This window comes from Artemia franciscana, chromosome 8 (assembly GCF_032884065.1).
Source record: "Artemia franciscana chromosome 8, ASM3288406v1, whole genome shotgun sequence".
In the NCBI taxonomy this organism is placed as follows: domain Eukaryota; kingdom Metazoa; phylum Arthropoda; class Branchiopoda; order Anostraca; family Artemiidae; genus Artemia; species Artemia franciscana.
Window position 1 is genome coordinate 45,135,980 of NC_088870.1, and position 18,020 is coordinate 45,153,999.

At 34.9% G+C, this 18,020-nt stretch overlaps 1 long non-coding RNA gene across 2 annotated transcripts in view; it reads left to right on the plus strand.

Annotated features, from left to right (window-relative positions):
• Window positions 1–1,052: 1,052 nt before the first annotated feature.
• The window catches only part of LOC136030480 (uncharacterized), a 48,310-nt gene continuing 31,342 nt past the window's right edge, over window positions 1,053–18,020 (plus strand). The window contains exons 1-2 of one of the 2 annotated variants that reach the window (XR_010618292.1): window positions 1,053–1,892; window positions 3,614–3,733. This is a non-coding gene — a long non-coding RNA (uncharacterized LOC136030480). The remainder of the gene's footprint in view (window positions 1,893–3,613; window positions 3,734–18,020) is intronic. The other variant, XR_010618293.1, reaches the window with a different exon arrangement.

Genomic DNA, 18,020 nt, shown 5'->3' on the forward strand with positions numbered 1-18,020 from the left:
TATATTCATTTCAACGTCTGCTCGCTTTAGGTTTTAAGTATTTATCTATAGCAACTAATGCTTGTTTTAAGCTTTGAATATGCTTTTATAAAAGTAAAAGCATTTATAAAAAAAACCTGCTTATTTGGTAGCTTGTTTCATAGACTTACTAATCTATAAAAGATTTATAATTAATTCAATTAATAAATGAATTTTCGAATTTAAGGATTTTTGATGTTGTCGATTACAATACGATTCAAAATTGCAATTTTGGAACGGTGTCAGTCGAAACAACCTCTAACAGAATTTTCTAAAATTACCTAGAGTACCTCATCTTAGTGAACAGCGAGGATGCGCGGATAGTAAAATTTACAGTTGGGAGCTGTTTCTGTGGACAAAATTAAACCAAAAATAAATCTTACATTTTTGGCCGGCTGCATTTTCAAAAACTGAAAAAAATTCTAATAAATCTACACTAAACATAATCATTTAATAAATTATTTTGTCCTGAACAATGAGGACGTAACACATATGAAAATTCTCAATAATAATTAAAGAATTTACTAGGAGTGCTTTCTGTATAATATAACCAAGTGAAAACACGCTCTCCGTCATCTGGTGCTCATCTTGGGAGTCCTACTTGTTCTGTCACGTATTGTACATTTCTGCCATACCGGACTTTTTGTGCCATTCACGGAAAAATTCATACCATGCATCTACGCCAACCTTGGCGTGCGTTGCTAGATGCGTATGTCAGGGTGGAAGGCCCCAAATATTTCAAATAACTGTGGTGGGAATCGGAAGACATTATATAAATGTAAGCCACATTCTGTGTTTTATTATACTGTGTTACATATTGTGTTTTGTATTATGGCACTCATAGAAATGTTAAAACTGAGAATTTGTAAAATTAGAAATTACTTATTCAAACAACTTATTTAGTTGTTCGCGAGTCTCGTGGCTTTGGAATCGTTGGGTGCTTTTGGTAGCTGGGTTATTTGGGTGGGGAGTTGCACAGTGGTAAATCGTGTAGGTTGGCGTTGTGAGCTGTGATTATTTGGGATGAAGAGTTGGTTAGACAGAGAGCTTTAGTGTTGGAAGTGTTGGATAGAGAATTACGGCTTGAGAGTTGCGTGGGAAAGAGTGTGGGATGGAAGCCCTGTAGTGAGAAGTTTTTCGAGCAGAAAGCTGTAGATTGAAGCGGTGTAGAGTGGGTTGAGAAGTTGATTGGGCGGAGGGTTTTGGGATCGGAGCTGTGAATGGGCTGCTGGATTATCACCTATTCTGTAAGAGGTCTGAATCTTTAAGAGAAATTATGTTTACAGCAAAAATGACATTGGCAGCTGTTAGATTTTTTCAGTTTTTTCTGTAATGAAGCTTAAAGTGTAGAATAGATTAAACTGACATCATTAAGGATTATTTAAATTCACCTTTAGCATCAAAAAAGTAATCGCATTTTATTATTAGTTTCTCAAAAATTAAGCAACCGTATTTAGTTGATTGTCCTTTGGGACATGAAGACATTAGGGCCTTGATTTTAATCAACAGAGAGGAAAAGAATAGGTTTTTTGCTAATAAAAGATCGTTTTTCGAATGTTTGCCGCTCCTTCAAAACCAAATTAAAAGGCGTCTCATCATGTAAAATAATCCTATTTTCTGCTTCTTTGAGTACAATCAGAGAAGAAGTTTCAATTTTTCGCTTGAATGGTTCCTTGGCTCCCTTAAAGTGATAACGAAGCGGTATCGACTATAGCAACTCAGGCGGTGATCTGATGTAACAGCATATCAAATGGCTAATTTTGGTCGTGCTATCAATTTGCTGGTTGAATGGAGCTGGACAATCTTGGTTTCTACCGCTAGAATCGCGGCTGTCGTGATAATTTGTTTACACACTTCGGGTGGCTTCGCTATTTGTAAGTCCTCCATCCATCTTGAAAAAAAAAGAAGATTGTTTAAAAATAAAATTTTGGCAAAATTTGTATCTGAAATCTGTTTTAAGTGAGAAGGGTGAATATAAGAAGCGAGAAAAAGAAAACAGAGTTTAGAATGTTTCTGTATTGCCGCCCAGAAAAAGATGGGTAAACCACTCCCCCTTCATGCAAAATCAAAAATATACAAATAACATACAATTCTATACTGTAAGATTAAAAATGACACTTCTGGCATTTTTTCTGACCAATGTCATTATTAACTAGTCAATAATAATCGAAGGTCAGCTCAACAAGAACAAAGCCCCCTTCAGATAATTCTATGAAACCGCAAAACGAAGTACTTTTTTTCATTTCTATCATTTCAGAATTTGAAATTCTGTTTTAAATGGGAAGAGTAAACTTAAGAAATGAGAAAAAGAAACCAGAGTTTAAAATGTTTCTGTACTGCCGCCCAGAGAAAGATGGGTAAACCAATCCCCTTTCATTCAAAACCAAAAATATACAATTAGTATAAAATTATATACTGTGAAATTAAAAATGACGCTTCAGACTTTTTTTCTTGACCTGTATCACTATTGACTAGTCTAATTATAATTTCAAATTATTGAAAATTATAATTTTCAATTAAATTATAATTATAATTATAATTAATTATTAATAATTATTAATTATAATTAAATAATTAATTAAATAATTTCAAATTTGCATAATAATTTATGATTTTGTGAACTATGTGACCTGTTTTAATGTTTTTATTATTTTTACATTTTTATTGTTTTATTTGTGTTACGTTCCCACAGCTGGATAGCATTTTGAAATACAGACCAATATTATTGAATTAACATTTATTATTGACAATTTATTATTATTATTATTACAATTTACAATTATTATTTACAATAATTACAATTTATTATTATTGACAATTTTGAGCAAAGCCTGCGATAAATCCAAAGATGACAAGACCTGTGCCAAATTTTACCTGTGTAATTCCAAATTGACGTGGCTTGGTTTAAGGCCCAAGCGGGAAAAGAGAATCAGATGAATATGAGCGGTTGATTCGATCGAAGGTCAGCCCAACAAGAACGAAGTCCCCCTTCAGATAATTCTATGAAAAGATAACGACCGGAAAAAATTTCCTTCCTTTCTTCTCTTTTTAGTTTTTGGTTGTAGTGTACAAGGCCGTATCCAGGGGAAGGGGTTAACGGGTTTGAATCTTCGCGAAATTATTTGTCCGAATCGCAGAAACCTAAAAGAATTCAAATAAATACTGGATACACCTTTTTTCATACATATTCCCTGGGGCATAATTACGACAATTTAAACGTAGAAAATTCAAGTTCAGCACAAAGTAGGCCTACATCAAAATCAAAAATTGTTGCCATTAATATTACAAGCAAAACCATTTTAGGTGTATTCATACCTGAAGACAGCGATCTTCTAAGATTTTCATTTTGGCCGTTGTAAAATTATGAAGTTTTTAAGGAAGTGCTACATTTTTATTTGTGCTGTGTTGTTGAATGGTCAAAATATATGGTCAGAACTAAATAATAAAATTTAGCAGCGATATTCAAGCATTAATGATCTGTTGATCGTTTAGACTAGCCACACCTTCAAATGAGAGTTAAAACTTCTTAAAGTGCTTAGTGTCACATGTTCTTGGCTTATTTTTGCTGATTCTTCACCATTTTTTTTTTTTTTAGTTTGGTGTTCACTGCAACTAAAACTGCATAAGTGCATGCAGAGGTCTTCCCATGAAAAGTTGAACTCCATAGTATTTCTAATATTTGTAAGATGTAACAAAAGGGGTTATATATTGCTCTGTAAGTATCCATTTAACAAATTCAAACAATCAAACTTCTTTTTCATTGTATTCTGTACTTTGAGGTATATTTTTTAGATTCAGACACAAGAGGCGTCTGTATCACTTCATAAAAATTAAACGGAGGGGGAAGAAAATATTTTTCAACGCCTTGGATGGGAGAATTGGTCAATTTTGCGATGAAAATACCAAAAAGAGGCATTTTCCAATAAAATACCGAAAAAATAATTTTCAAGATTTTAAGAGACAGATCCAGATGGCACATGCCCCTATCCACCAATCGATGCCGATAATTCCCCCCCTCCCCCTTCCCTAAAAAGATGTTGAAAGACATCTTTTTGGAGGCGTTTTCATTTATAATTACGCCGCTGCCAACGATTCGTTCCTTTTTACCAGTAGAAACTTCACATAAATCAATGCATTGTTTTCCCTCAGCTATCAAGTCATAATCATAAAACGCGAGATCCAAAATTCTTAAATGAAAAGTTTTGTCAGTGCGGAACAATTTTTGGCGTAATGAACAGTGGCATCAACACAAGAAGCGGGCTAGAATTTGTGTTGCTTAATCATTAGGCAGATAACCTTTCAAAAAAAATTTGGGTCATGAAATTGCATCTTCGCACTAAACCAGATGGTTGGATGAGCAGTGAACCATCAAAGCTGTTGATTATTTTTGTGTCCCTATCTTAAATTTGTCGGCCATAAAGATAAGCAGTTTGACAAATAATGACTGGATTAAATGCAAAATTCTGTTGAGCCCTTTTGAGTGGAAAAAAACGGCTAGCTATTCCAGGGTTTTTGAAGCGATATTAGTGAAGGATAAGAGAATGGAAAACTTGAAAGATTTGGATCTTTGGCGATTTAACATGGGAAAATAGAGATTTAACACCACTAGCAACACTGGTAGTTAGTCACAGATTCGCGTTTGGTAACTTTGTTAGAAATGTAGAAATTTTGAAGGAAATTAGACATTTGTAAAATTTTGCCACCTGGTGCACATCTAAGAAGGCCACTTGTGCTACACATTTCCGTCCCACCTGGTGCAGTTTCTCCACGCTGTGCAAAGTCCCTCTAGGCGTATCCCTGTTTCTCCACACTTGGAACAGTCCCGCCACTTATGGCGCAGTTCCTCTACATATGGCATGCTTTCACCGTGAATGACATACTCCCATCAAGTTTGTCCCACTTCCATCACGCTTGGTTCGGCACAATTCTTTCATTTAATTTTTAATGATCATTTTTCTGTCTTAGTACGCTTAGCTTTTCCAGGATGGTTATTATTTAGAAAGTCAAGATCACTATTCAGATTGTTTTTTAGAATTGGGCTAAATTTTACTAGCTAATTAAATATTTTAGAATATTTTTCTTTGTCTGTTGTCGAATTTGGGGCTAAGCTGACGGCCTTGCTTTTAATAGCGATCGCTTTTTATTGCGTTATATCAGCCGTTAGTATCCAAAGAGCTTAAGATTTTTGTAAAGAGCCATGAGCCATTCTTTCAGCTGACCAGTGGACTTGTGACTTGTCCAAGTCCACTGCTGACCGGTGGACTTGACTGCAATCAAGATTTTGAAGGAGACAATAAGATGCCTTTCTAATCGTTAGCTTTCTGCCAGAGAAAAGAAAGGGAGGGGTCTAAACAGCTATTAGAAGTGGCGGTAAGTGAGACTAATTGGCTTTATAGATGAAACATTTTTCCTTTACACTTTCTTACGAAAGTTTTCTGAGTAATGACAAAAATGAGTTTAACCACTGCTTCTCCAAGGCTTTGGCTTCTTAATTTTTTCCATTGTCACAGTAAAATAAAGCCGTAGTTTACATATACATTTCCTTGCTAAACTAGCGGTAAACAACAAAAATACCTACATTGTTCTTATCAGCACAACCAAAAGTAACATATTTAAATGTCTTGCCCAGTGGCAAGGGACAGAAAAGACAGGGGAGTTTTGACAGAAAGCGTTCATAGCCCTTGTCGATTTCAAAGCCGCTTTTGAATCTGTAGATAGGTATTCCCTATGGCCCATGCTCAGAAAATTTGGTCTACCCCGAATGTACTGCTCTTTCTTTGAGAAACTGTATGAACATGAACTTAGCTGTGTCCAGGTCAATGGGAAATAGAGCTTAGAATTCAGAATTTGTACAGGAGTTCAGCAGGGAGGTGCCGCAGCTCCTAACAATTTAATTGCTCTACTAACTATGTGACGATAAGGACGACTACCCGAGTGAACTTCATTCTGAAGTTCGGTAATAGACCTTTCAGATACGCTGATTTCATCGAGCACTTAGCACTCATGAAACACAAACTCGAAGAACTTGTTGAAGAGCTGACAGAAATGAAGAAGACGATAGAAAATTTGGATTCAAAATTAGCCGTAGCAGAACGAAAATCATATTTATTGATCCACAACGGTCTCAACCACCTCCGACCCCTGCAGTCGACGTATGTCAAAACCAAGTAGCAGTTTTGAACACCTTCACGTACCTCGGCTCCAATCTGTCAAGTGATGACTCCGTCGAAATCCAAGTCAACGCACGAATCACCAAGACTTCTTGCGTTCTATGGAGACTCGCCAAAATCTGGTGCAACTTTCTTGTTATTCGCTCACAAGGATACGGATGCTCAATACATCTGCTGGCTGAGTTATACTATTCGGTGCAGAAGCTTAGCTATAACCAGGACGATTTTGAAGAACCTAGATGAGATTCAAATCAATGGACTACGAAAGATGAAATGACTTTGCTGGTATGATTTTATCAGCTCTGTCAAGAGATGGCACAGCTATCTCCTGCGAATCTCAAGAGAGATGCCCTTGTCACATCACACACGATTTGTACCCCATGGCCACCGGGTGGAAACGACCACATTCTCAAAGATACCGTTGAGGACATCCCTTTTCGGATTCTTATCTTTATAACAAAGTTGTACATCTCTGTGGGAAATTCTAAGAGAGGTAGGATAAAACCTTTATTTTGTGGCCTATTTAAAAAAAAACCAACTTATTATGACTTTTGCTTGTATGATCGCCCAAGTTAGACAAACATGTTTTGTGTAAGGTTTACTCTGTATATCTAATAAACTAGAAACGGACAAAGATTATTTTTAACAATGGACATATACAAAGACATATGCCTAGTAGCATTTTCCCCATTGAGGCAGGCAGGTTTGTTCTGTAGAAAGACTTTTACCGACAAAATCTACATTTCCAGACCTTCTAAAATCTTCGGCTTTGGGGTATTTTTGATCTTCCAAATAGGACAGTGATCGTTTTCTTCTTTTATCATTGTGGACACCCATTGCTTTAACTACATACGCCCCCCCCCCCTATTACCCCCCGGAAATACACCTGTTTCGTTACGTATAAATGAGTTTTTGAAGGCATGTGTTTGTTTAAATAGTACTTCTAGGCTCTTTCGAGGTGAGGTATTGCTTTCCGTTTTAGGAACGGGATAACAAAATACTTTAACATTCTAATTTGTAAAATGTATATAACTTGAGTATAGATAGAAAAATGTTTTTCGAAAGGATAATATAAGCTAAAGGCTTCAAAGGGGTGAGAGAGGAGAAGGTTGGAGACAGCTATCCCGTATATTTTTAAAAATACACTTTTCTTTCTCTTTTGGAGGTGAGGTATTGCTTTCCGTTTTAGGAACGGGATAACAAAACACTTTAACATTCTAAGGTGCAAAATGTATATAACTTGAGTATAGATAGAAAAATGTTTTTCGAAAGGATAATATAAGCTAAAGGCTTCAAAGGGGTGAGAGAGGAGAAGGTTGGAGACAGCTATCCCGTATATTTTTAAAAATACACTTTTCTTTCTCTTTTTCTTAATTTAAAAATGGAAAGGACTGAAATTACCCCCTCCCCCGCTCGCAAATCTTGAAAAATATTTTTTTGTGTCTTCATCAAATAAACAAGTTTAAATAAAATCCTTGTTCACCTCCTCCTATGTTTTCGTGAATTGGTGCCCCTGTAGTAAACTGGGACTACTGTTAAATATTTACTGTCTGACCTATATTTATGGTCAAACAGTAAATATATATGCTATACTACAATACATATACTTGGTAGCATATACTATTCTATACTATAACCTATAATTTACTATAGCCTTTACTATAGTATATATAATACATATACATATACCATACTACAATATATATATATATATATATATATATATATATATATATATATATATATATATATATATATATATATATACTATAATCTATAATTCTGTAAGTCAACTAGGATAGGTGTACTGTATTTTGAATTCTCTTTTTCTTAAAAGTCCTAAAAATAACATGTTTAACTTTGATTCATAAAAGCTTTCATTTTGTATAACAAATGTAACAAAAAATAATAATAATAAAAATAAAATAAAAAATAAAACCAAAAATAAAAACAAAAATAATATAACAAAAAATAATTTATTGACGCTTTCACATGCAAGGAGCTTTATGTAACACTACCAAGAATGGTGGTGCATGTCTTTCCTTTCCATGTATATGTAAGGATAATTACTGATTATAATGTTTATATTTAAATCATGCAATCTACTCATTTATAACGTTGATTGTCCTAGTAAATGTTCAAAATTCTATCTGGAAAACAGATGAGGAAAAAAAAATCCCCAGAACGTGATTTGTTTCCATCGAGTTAAAGCAAAGCAATTAGCACGCAATCCAATAGGTAATCAATTGTTGGGAGCATCTTTACCCTGAAATACTGTTGTCACGAACTGTGAGCTGACAGTGCTATCTGTCAAATTTGTTTCACTAATGTATCACTGTCGACAACACAGATCACGGATATTCTCTGGAATTGTTGTAAAACATATTATTTTTTTCCTTTCAACTCTTAGCTATGAAACTTTTTACGTCTACTCCTTTTCGTAAGAATTTACAGAAGAAGCAGATTTTGCTACATTCGAACTTCATATTTGTCTCTACCATCGATAAATAATAAAGTAATTGCTGCTAATATTATTAGGTGGTTTATTTGTCCTGGTTTTATCGATATATCGTAGATAGACTATGAAGTAATAATTTTTGTTCTTTTTAAGCTTCAACTTCACTGTTTACTTCCCTCAAACACACTTTTTTTTAAATTAATCTTTGGACGTTTTTTAATTTAAATTTAATGTGGAAGCAACCAATCACAATCTTTTTTTCTTTTTTTTGGTTTATCCTCACCTCATATACGGAACAGTTTACATTCCTTTTAAGTTTTAATGTCACTCCTTATATCCAGCTGAAATTCTTTTATTTTATTTGTGACAGTTTTCAATGATGTCAGAAAATCCTCACTCCCTTGTGGAACTTAAAGAGTTTTTCCAGAATCTTTCCTTCCTATCAGAAATTCTACCCGTGGCAAATTTACCCCCACCCCTGAAAAAAATCCCTCCCTAAAAATGTCCTGATATTTCCCAATAACAAATTTTAGGCTATGTATGAACAATGGGTAAATTGAATAACTAACCCTTTCTTTGGAGACTATGGGAACCAAAAAAAAAAAAAACATCGAATCTACAAATTTGAATAAACTGATTTATTTTTTCCCAAAATACTATAAGAAAATGTGAAACTAAAGTGAAGCTATTTTAATTTATCCCGGATTTATCAGAAAAAAAAAACAGCTCAACACCGCGCAAATTTTGTCGGTTAACCAAATTTTGTCGGTTAAATTTTTTGGCTTAGTAGAAAAAAGAAAAACAACATTGGTTAAGAATTACCGTAGTAAGTCTTAAAAAATATAGACTATCCCCATAATCATATGTAAGGCACAAAACCAAGATTAGAAAGGTTCGACTTCAAAGGAACCCTCGACTTCTTTATTTAAGGTCCGCCGATCTACCGACTGACCTAAGAGTTCTGGGTGTCAAAGATAATCTATTGAATTTTGTTCGACCATAATTGTAGACTATAACTTACAGCCCTTCGCCCAGGGACTATGGAGGGTTATATCATCACCTAAAGCGTAGTTATTACACTTTCTATATATATGCTGAAAAAATGGCTGGCTCAAAATTTTGTTCAGACGACATTAAGCGAAGGGGACCTTTTGAGAAGGGGGGCTGTCTGCCTTCTAATCTGTTTGGTCACTTAAAAAATGCACTAGCAACATTAATTTCCGTTCGAATGAGCCATTACAGATTTATCTATGATGTCCTGGTAACCCGCTAGCCCTGGTAGAAAAGAAAAAAGATAAAATGGAGACACGTTTGTGCTACCCATGCAAAAAAAGTGATTTTCTTTGTTGTTCTGGGTGGGGGAATCTAATTGCCTTATACAAGATTTCCTACCATATAATTCCAATGCTGTAATTTTTATTTTGATCTGATGCCATTTTTGAGGGTATTCGAGCTCTTTTTCAAAATCACCTTAGATTTGTTTCCACAATAAACTTTTACTCTTAAGATTAACCGAAATAAATAGTTACTATTCCTGAATCTGTGTCTGACGGCAATTTTCTCATTAGGCAGTTTCTTTTTTCTAAACGTGTTTTCAACTTTTGGTTACTTTGGGCTGTTGTTCACCCTCTATTAGGTTGCAGCTACTGCTGCAACCATGATCATGGAGAAGTGAGAAAATTTTTATCTAAAATGCTTGACAGCATAAGCTAGAATTAATTTAATTTATTGGAGCCACGACCAGGAATATGATTAATAAAAAAAATTGGGTTTGTCTGAAATTCCTGGAAATTCTAAGCCCATAGTCTTTCTATTTAGTCTCTGGTATAATAGTTCCAGAATAGATTTTTCAACAACTAGCAGAATTTTCGGGACAGGCGTTGATTCCACAGCTTCAAAACCAATCAAAAAACGAAAATGTTATATTGATGAAAGAAGTATTGAACCATCATATCAAAAGAACAGTGTGTTATAAATTTCATCACCCTATTAGTGCAATTTAATTTGCGATGGGACAGTCACAGTTGGATCGAAGCTCAGACCTCAAGGACTCGTTGCGTCCCCATCTGGTGGCTGTGCTTGCAGAGTCATGCCACAGACCTGCAACACAAACCAGGACGTGAGAGTTTTGAGCAACACCAGGATTTGAACCCGCATCTTGAAGCACATGACATTGCAATTCCAGTGTGCAACCCTCTCGGCTAGGGGGGCTTATCAACCCAAGATGTGGAAAATAGAAGAAAATATGGGGGGTGGGGTATATTTTGCAGATACAATTTGGTTAAGGTATAATAAGAACCGATGGGGTTTAGCCAATGCTTTTTATTTGAACAGTATTCACAAAAAGATGACATGCAACTTTCCACTTGAATTAAAAACCTTTCCATAACTGTCATATCATTCTCAACATGAACGAACCTAGCAATAATTCCCCAGCTCTGGTTATCATGTACCCAAGGAGTTATGAGCTTTGCCACTTTGAATACACTTAAAGCACCAATAGGGCCAAAGACACAGTTAGGGATTTCGGAGCTAGGCTTAAAAGCAAAGGGGCCAGGATTAAAGACCATTAAAACAGAGTTAAGGGTACGCTCAGAGGTATAAATAGGTATGCAACTACCAAAGATAGTGCAAAACCCCTTATATGCATCTTAGTCATCTCGCTTGAGTCCTTGTTGATTTATTACTGTTGCAATTAAGCTATCAAGCTAAATTAAGATGAAAATTCTCTTTTGTTAACATCCCAGGCATGTTTTGTGTTGTTGATTGAGACTTGAAAAGAATACGCACGAATTCTAATTAGAAATAGTAGAATCAAATGACTGACACAGCAGGGTAGGTTTTTGCTTCGTTAAGTTATTAAAGATGATTGTTTGTAAAAACATGAACATAATCTAATTTAGAGTGTTTTTGTAATTTGTTTCAATGGACTAATGATATGAAAGGGCTAACACCCATGGCAAATTTGCTTCATCTGAAGATTTATATTTTTGCCTTACTTTTTGTCAAGGTGATGTATGTCCTTCAAATTGCAACTAAAATTAATGTTTGTGATTTATTATAATATTAAAAATCTATAACAATCGCTCTTAGTTTAATAATATAGAAAACCGTGTGTACCGGCAAAGTTTTACTGAGGTGAGCGGAAGATGCTTAAAATTTCCTAGCGAAAAATGACTGAACTGTTTTTTTTTTTCTTGGGATGTATCTTATTTTTCAAAATATTCTAAAAATTCAATTTTTCGCAGATACCTAGTCTTCTAGACGGAATATGGAAGGGGAAAACTATAAAGTTTCCTCGTCCGAGGCTATATCTAGAATTCCTGTTCGGGGGGGAGTACAAAAAAACTTTACAAAAAAGCAGTACAAACACGTGGACATATGTTCCGTTACTTCTCTAAGAATTGAACAAAATTTCAAGGGGGAGGGTCAAACGGAAAACCCCCCTGCTGGATATGGCCCTGTCCTCGTTCCTCTTGGTAGCCTTACAGAGCAATGGTGCTAGTGCACAATGATATGTATGATATGTAATGATATGTAAACAAGTTTTCTGGTGCTGCTCTAAACTAAAAGGTGTAAAGAACATATCTCAATAAATTATATCTTCAAATAAGGGGCCGTTTAGTCATGGATATACCACACCTCTTATTGTAATGAAGTTTGTTTTAAAAGGGGTTTTTTGTTTCCTAAGGCTTTTATTTTCGATTATAGGAACCATCAACTTTACCCTTATTCAGCTAAGACCACATTTGGCCTTAACAAGTGAAGACCTGGCTCAATTGTATATACTTTATTAGCGATATTTTAATTTTTGTACTAGTTTGATCGTGTCCGCTGATGGAGACGATTGTTCCGTTTGGCAAGTCTTTCCTTATCTTTCCATTCCACTGTCTCAGAGTAATTCTTATTCTTTTCTTCATGTGGATATTGGAGATGCAACATGTCTTTGCAATTTCGAAAAAGCATAAGCGGCTTGAATCAGAAAATGCTAAATTCTTCTTCTGATAAATCACATGAAGGAGAGAAATTTGATTGGTAAAACAATAGATCTACTTAAATTCAAAATAAAGCATACGTAATCTGCTTAACCCAAGTCAATGTAAATCGGCATTTATTAGTAAACATGAATTAAAACATCAATACTAAACTAAAGCATGACCAAAGACGATACAAGGTCAGATCCTTGTGAAAGGCCGTAATTCATTCAGTCTGTGAACCAAATTAACGAATCTGAATAGCTACCTAAAATATATGAAATTCTTTTTTACCTCTTGTGCGAGGTTTCAAGGTAACTCGTTTCGATAAAATAGCTTGATCTCGCGTCTTTTTTTATTGAAAAAAATGCCTCGTCACCATTCAACTGCTGTAATTCATCCAAACAACAAACAGGAAACCAGCCGACCTTTTTAATTCTCATAAACAAGTGCTTCATTGAAAGCACAAAGCTGAAGCACCAAAACGTGACTAGGAGCATAAAAAGTCCTCAAGTGGCCTTCAGAAAATCAAAGACTAATTTATAAGGTTTTCAAAAGTTTTTCATCAGCCATGAAATCTATAAATTTTAGTGTGCATATTTAATTCTTTAAAAAAAAGGAAGAAAAAACAAGAAAACTCACTTTTCAGTAAAGTACTAGTTTTTTCAGAATTCTACAAATACAGGAAATATTATGTGTCAACCTGTTTTGCAGAGTTAAATTTCATAAACTGCAAAACCACAACTTGTGTTTGTTTCGATCGGGTCTGAATTTGGGAACGACATGCTCTTCGTTTGGCCCTAGAGGGCCAACAGAAAAGGATGATCTTTGGCAATCTTTCATCCTTCATCCGCTAAATGTGTCCAAGCCATCTCAACTTTTCTCTCAAAATAGCCCCTAGAAAGCGGTATCAAACAATATTTTTTCGTACAGCTTGTCCTTTGACATAGGTCAGTCAAACGGGTACCCAAAACTATCTGAAGGCACTTTCTTGGAAAACGGGTTAACAAATCTTCGTTTGTCTTCTGAAGTGCCCAAGTTTCTAGTAACGAAAACTTACCCATGTAAGAGACGGGTAGAGCCAGCAGACCCTTAGTTGCGAGTATCCTAAATTAATTTTTAGTTTTCATGATGCTCTCCTTCTTAGTCTGAGTTATTCAAGTGTATCATAATTCTTAGCAGCATTAGTCCAACTGGTCCTCCTATCAGAGTCCTATTAAAACCTTAGTTAAAACCCTGGATTAAATTAAACCTTATTAATCCAAAACTTATATGCTAAAACTTTGGACATTATTGCTTCAATGGGTATAGCTTCATATGGGTATTCGTCAAATCTTTGCGACAAGAATTCTTCAGGCACAGCACCGCTTCGTAAGATAAAAAGAATTGCCTGTGTCTGTATCCTTATTAGGGGAAAGTTGCACTGGTGGATCTGGGAGGGGGGCAAGATTTTGCTCTAGATCCGCCCATTGAAAAGTTTTATCATCTTCCTAATGGTACTTGAGTGGATACCTACTCACACGTCGACAAGCTCCTGTGCTGTTAACTAGGGTCAACCTCACCAGTACTGTAGTGATTACTAAGGCTTTTTGCTGCAACACATAACTACTTTAATGACAGTATTAAAGTGCTGGGAAAGTTTGTAGCTACTTCAGTGAATAATATCCAAAAGCTTTCTAAGCCTTAAGCGGCCTGAAGAGACCAAATTATCCTCCTCACATACCTCACTTAAATGACAAAAATCTTAATGGGAACAATGGATATCCCGTGGAGAGATAAGTGAATTGGCTGCAGACTCTTTCATTTTTAACACAGCACGCGGCACTAATATTTCTGTTTTATCTTGGACAATTATATTGCAATTCAGCATAGCAGTTAATTGAAGCAGCAGATGCCATTAAAGTTACCAGTTTTTATGGGCTAATTGTCTTTAAACTTTGTCGAATACAAGGTAGAAAAAGTCAGGATCATGAGTCATGTATGCAAGGCTTTATCCAGAGGGGTAGGAGATTCGAACCCCCCTGAAATATTTGTCCAACTCGTAAAAGTATAACAAAAATGAATATGAACAAATTTTGAATACGTTTTTAAGTTTTTACCCCCCCTGAAAAATATCCTGGATACATTCTTGCCTGTAAGCAAGTAAAAAATTTCTATAAGAGGGGGAGAAGGTGGAATATAGACCTGAAACAATTTTCAAGAGGTAAATGTTTGAAAATAGTTGTGACAGCCAGAGAAGCAGAATTATATTTAGTTTAAGGTATGCGTCTTTTTGTCTTGTCTCGGGGAACTTTGCATGCAATGCTGAGAAATGATTATTTCAAAGCTGACTACATTAGTAGTTGAAGCCATTAATAAATTGTCATTTAGGGCAGGCGTTTTCCGGTTCATAGACTTCCGTAACTCACAACATGGTCCCCCCTCCTTCAGAATAGACTGCACATTTTGCTAGTAGCTAGGTGTAATGTTTAATCAGGCCCATGTGGTAAGGGGAGGGGAACTGGGTAAGTTAGACTTCTGATAATCTATGAGTACTGTTTCTGACGCATCAACAAAAAGAAAAGGTGTCCCTGCTTATGTAAAACCAGCTCACTTTTCACTAATCTTAGAACAGAAGGGGGGACTAAAAAAAATAAGGAATAAGAGAACATGAAGATTAAATTTTAAAATGTAAAAGATTCCCTTAGAGTGTTCATGGAAGTATAATATATCTTCATTATATTGGTCTTTTTCTTTTATCAAAAATAGACTATAATATTAAAAATATACAATATCCTTTTCTAATCCATATTTCAAATTCTTCTTCTTTTCTTTCTTTTATTCGGAGTTCTTTGGTCTATACTGAAATATCCTGGATATGACACCTTTCCTGGTTTCCTCTTCTTTCTTGTTTTCTTGATGATGGTTTGGTGATACTTAATATAATGGCTATAATCCAACTAGGAGTTGTTTCTTTTTTTTGTACTCCTGAAAATAAAATAAAAACTCAACTCATTTCTTTCTTCTTTGTTTACTCTAAGGCTCCCGGGTTGATTGTCATCTAATTCATCACTATTTCAATATCATTTCCTTTACTTTACTACCTGTTTACCTTACCTCTCACTCCATATTCCATACCTTTCAATACCCTTTTCATTCCTCATATACCTAATTTCTTATCTCCTAATATATTTTATCTACCTTTTCCCCAAAACAATCTTTTTTTTTACAATTTCCCCATTCATACGGTTCCACATCCGTTAATTTGCAATACAACAATTTCAGAATTTACATTCGAACTACCCAAGGTGGCACGGGCAGCTCCCATTCATTAGGCCTATAACATATAACATTAAAATAAAAATTTACAATATATATACATTTTTGAACCTTAAAATGCTTTCACTTTTTTAAAACACTTTAAAACACTTTTCATTACATTTACATAAAAAAAAGAAAAAAAACATAACACCAATTGTTTTTTAATACGTCACATTTTATCATATTCTGCTTTACTGGGCCTTGCGTTATTAGATAGCTACAATAATCCTTAGAAAATTTCCCAAAAATCAGACACTACACAATCCAGACGAATCGTAACCCCCTCAATATATAAAATAAATATATTGCATCTTAAACATCTTAATATATTGCATCTTGGCAATATAATTATCATTACATTGCTCTTAAACAAGAACTTGAGATAGGGATAAAGAGTAGGAAAAGGGAGATTAGAAATTCTTAGGCCCTATAACGTTTCTTATCCTGACCTTATTAACAGACTATCAAAAATTCTTCTAAAATCTATAGTTAATGCTTTAGGAGCGAAAAGGCCATTGATCCTAGTCATCTGTCAGTTTCAGTTTTGTTATAAACTGAACAGCAAATATTCCAATGTTTTCATCAGCTTTGACCCTTAGCCCTTGTCTCAATTCATATTGTTATAGGCTGCTCTGGGGGCTGACAAAGTGTACCCTTGATTTGAAAGTGATTCCCTTCACTTTTTGTATTGGAAGCACAAGACACATTTCTGGAAAACCGCAATACTCTGAAGTCGAACTTAGTTTTGGTACGGTGAATTCTTAGCAGTCGTAAAGTTATAAGTAAATAGTTAATAAAGTTAAATAATTTAATAGTTAAATATTTAATAGTTAAATAGTTAATAAAGGTAAGTTAAAAGGGGACCTAAACAAGTTGACGCAAGGCTGTAGAGTTCCATTTTATGACTAGTTGTACTACCCTATTTTGTTGCACTACCTCAATAAGGCCAAAGCAAAAATTAAACTATTTCTCCAACTTGAAATGGGTGATGGTATGCTCACCCTATTTTGTAACATATGTTAATATAGTAACCAATTTATATTTTATTTTAACTGATCAGCATAAATAATTATTTATAATATTAGAGAACTGTGTAGGAATTGCTTTTAAATCTTTCTAAATAATACCCAAAACACATGATTTTATTTCTAGGAAAGGTTACACCCTAAATAGGTAACCTCAGATACATAATCTTGGATTGATAAACTAGAAATAAAATATACACTTGCATGATTTCTTATGACTAATTTTCCGCCTCATCCACTTAGACAGGGGTGGATCGAGGGGGCCGGAGAGCCCTGCACTCCCCAGATTTTCTCGTGCCCTCATTCCGTTTTTTCTTGTTTCCATTTTTTAAAAATAAATTTGTAAATTTAGTAGATTATTGACTCCCTTATCACACTCCACCCCAAGGTTCTACTCTAGATCCGCCTTTGCACTCATAACAACAGGGTGTGATAAGCGAGACTCTCTGGCTAGAGTCTCGGCTGAACCTATGTGAGGTAAGGAAGCTGAGACTCTCAAAATATATTTTATGTTTTTGTTTTAAATTTATTTCATCAACTAGATTTTTGAGTAAGTTTGTTTTCTTTGCATTTGTCTTATATTGTGTTTTGAAGATGACGGCTGTTGCATATATAGCCAGAATATCTATTTAGATCGTATTCACTGTGTTATTGTCTCTCTTCATAATTTACCCCGTTATTCTTTTTTGTTTTGCATAATGGAAAAGCAGTGCAGTCTTCGCGCTTATTTGCCTTTAAATCCGTCCTTATAAGTTCGTCCCACCTATTCTGGGACGACCTGCTTTTGTCTTTATGGAAGAGGGAAGACATATAATATAAGGGTATAATAATATTTTTCGTATACTATGTAAATACGGCTAATTTCTTTTTTGACATTTGGGGATGTACACATCTCTGATTGGCAACCACACATCCCTGACCTATGATCCTTGGCATTAAATTTGAAATTAAAAACCAAGAAAAAAAGCTCTATTTGCTTGCTCTCTAGTGACTAACTCTCCACCTTTTTTCCCATATGTCAACATTTCCGGTAACTTTTTACTTCAACTTTTTTGCCCTTGAATTTCCTTTTAAT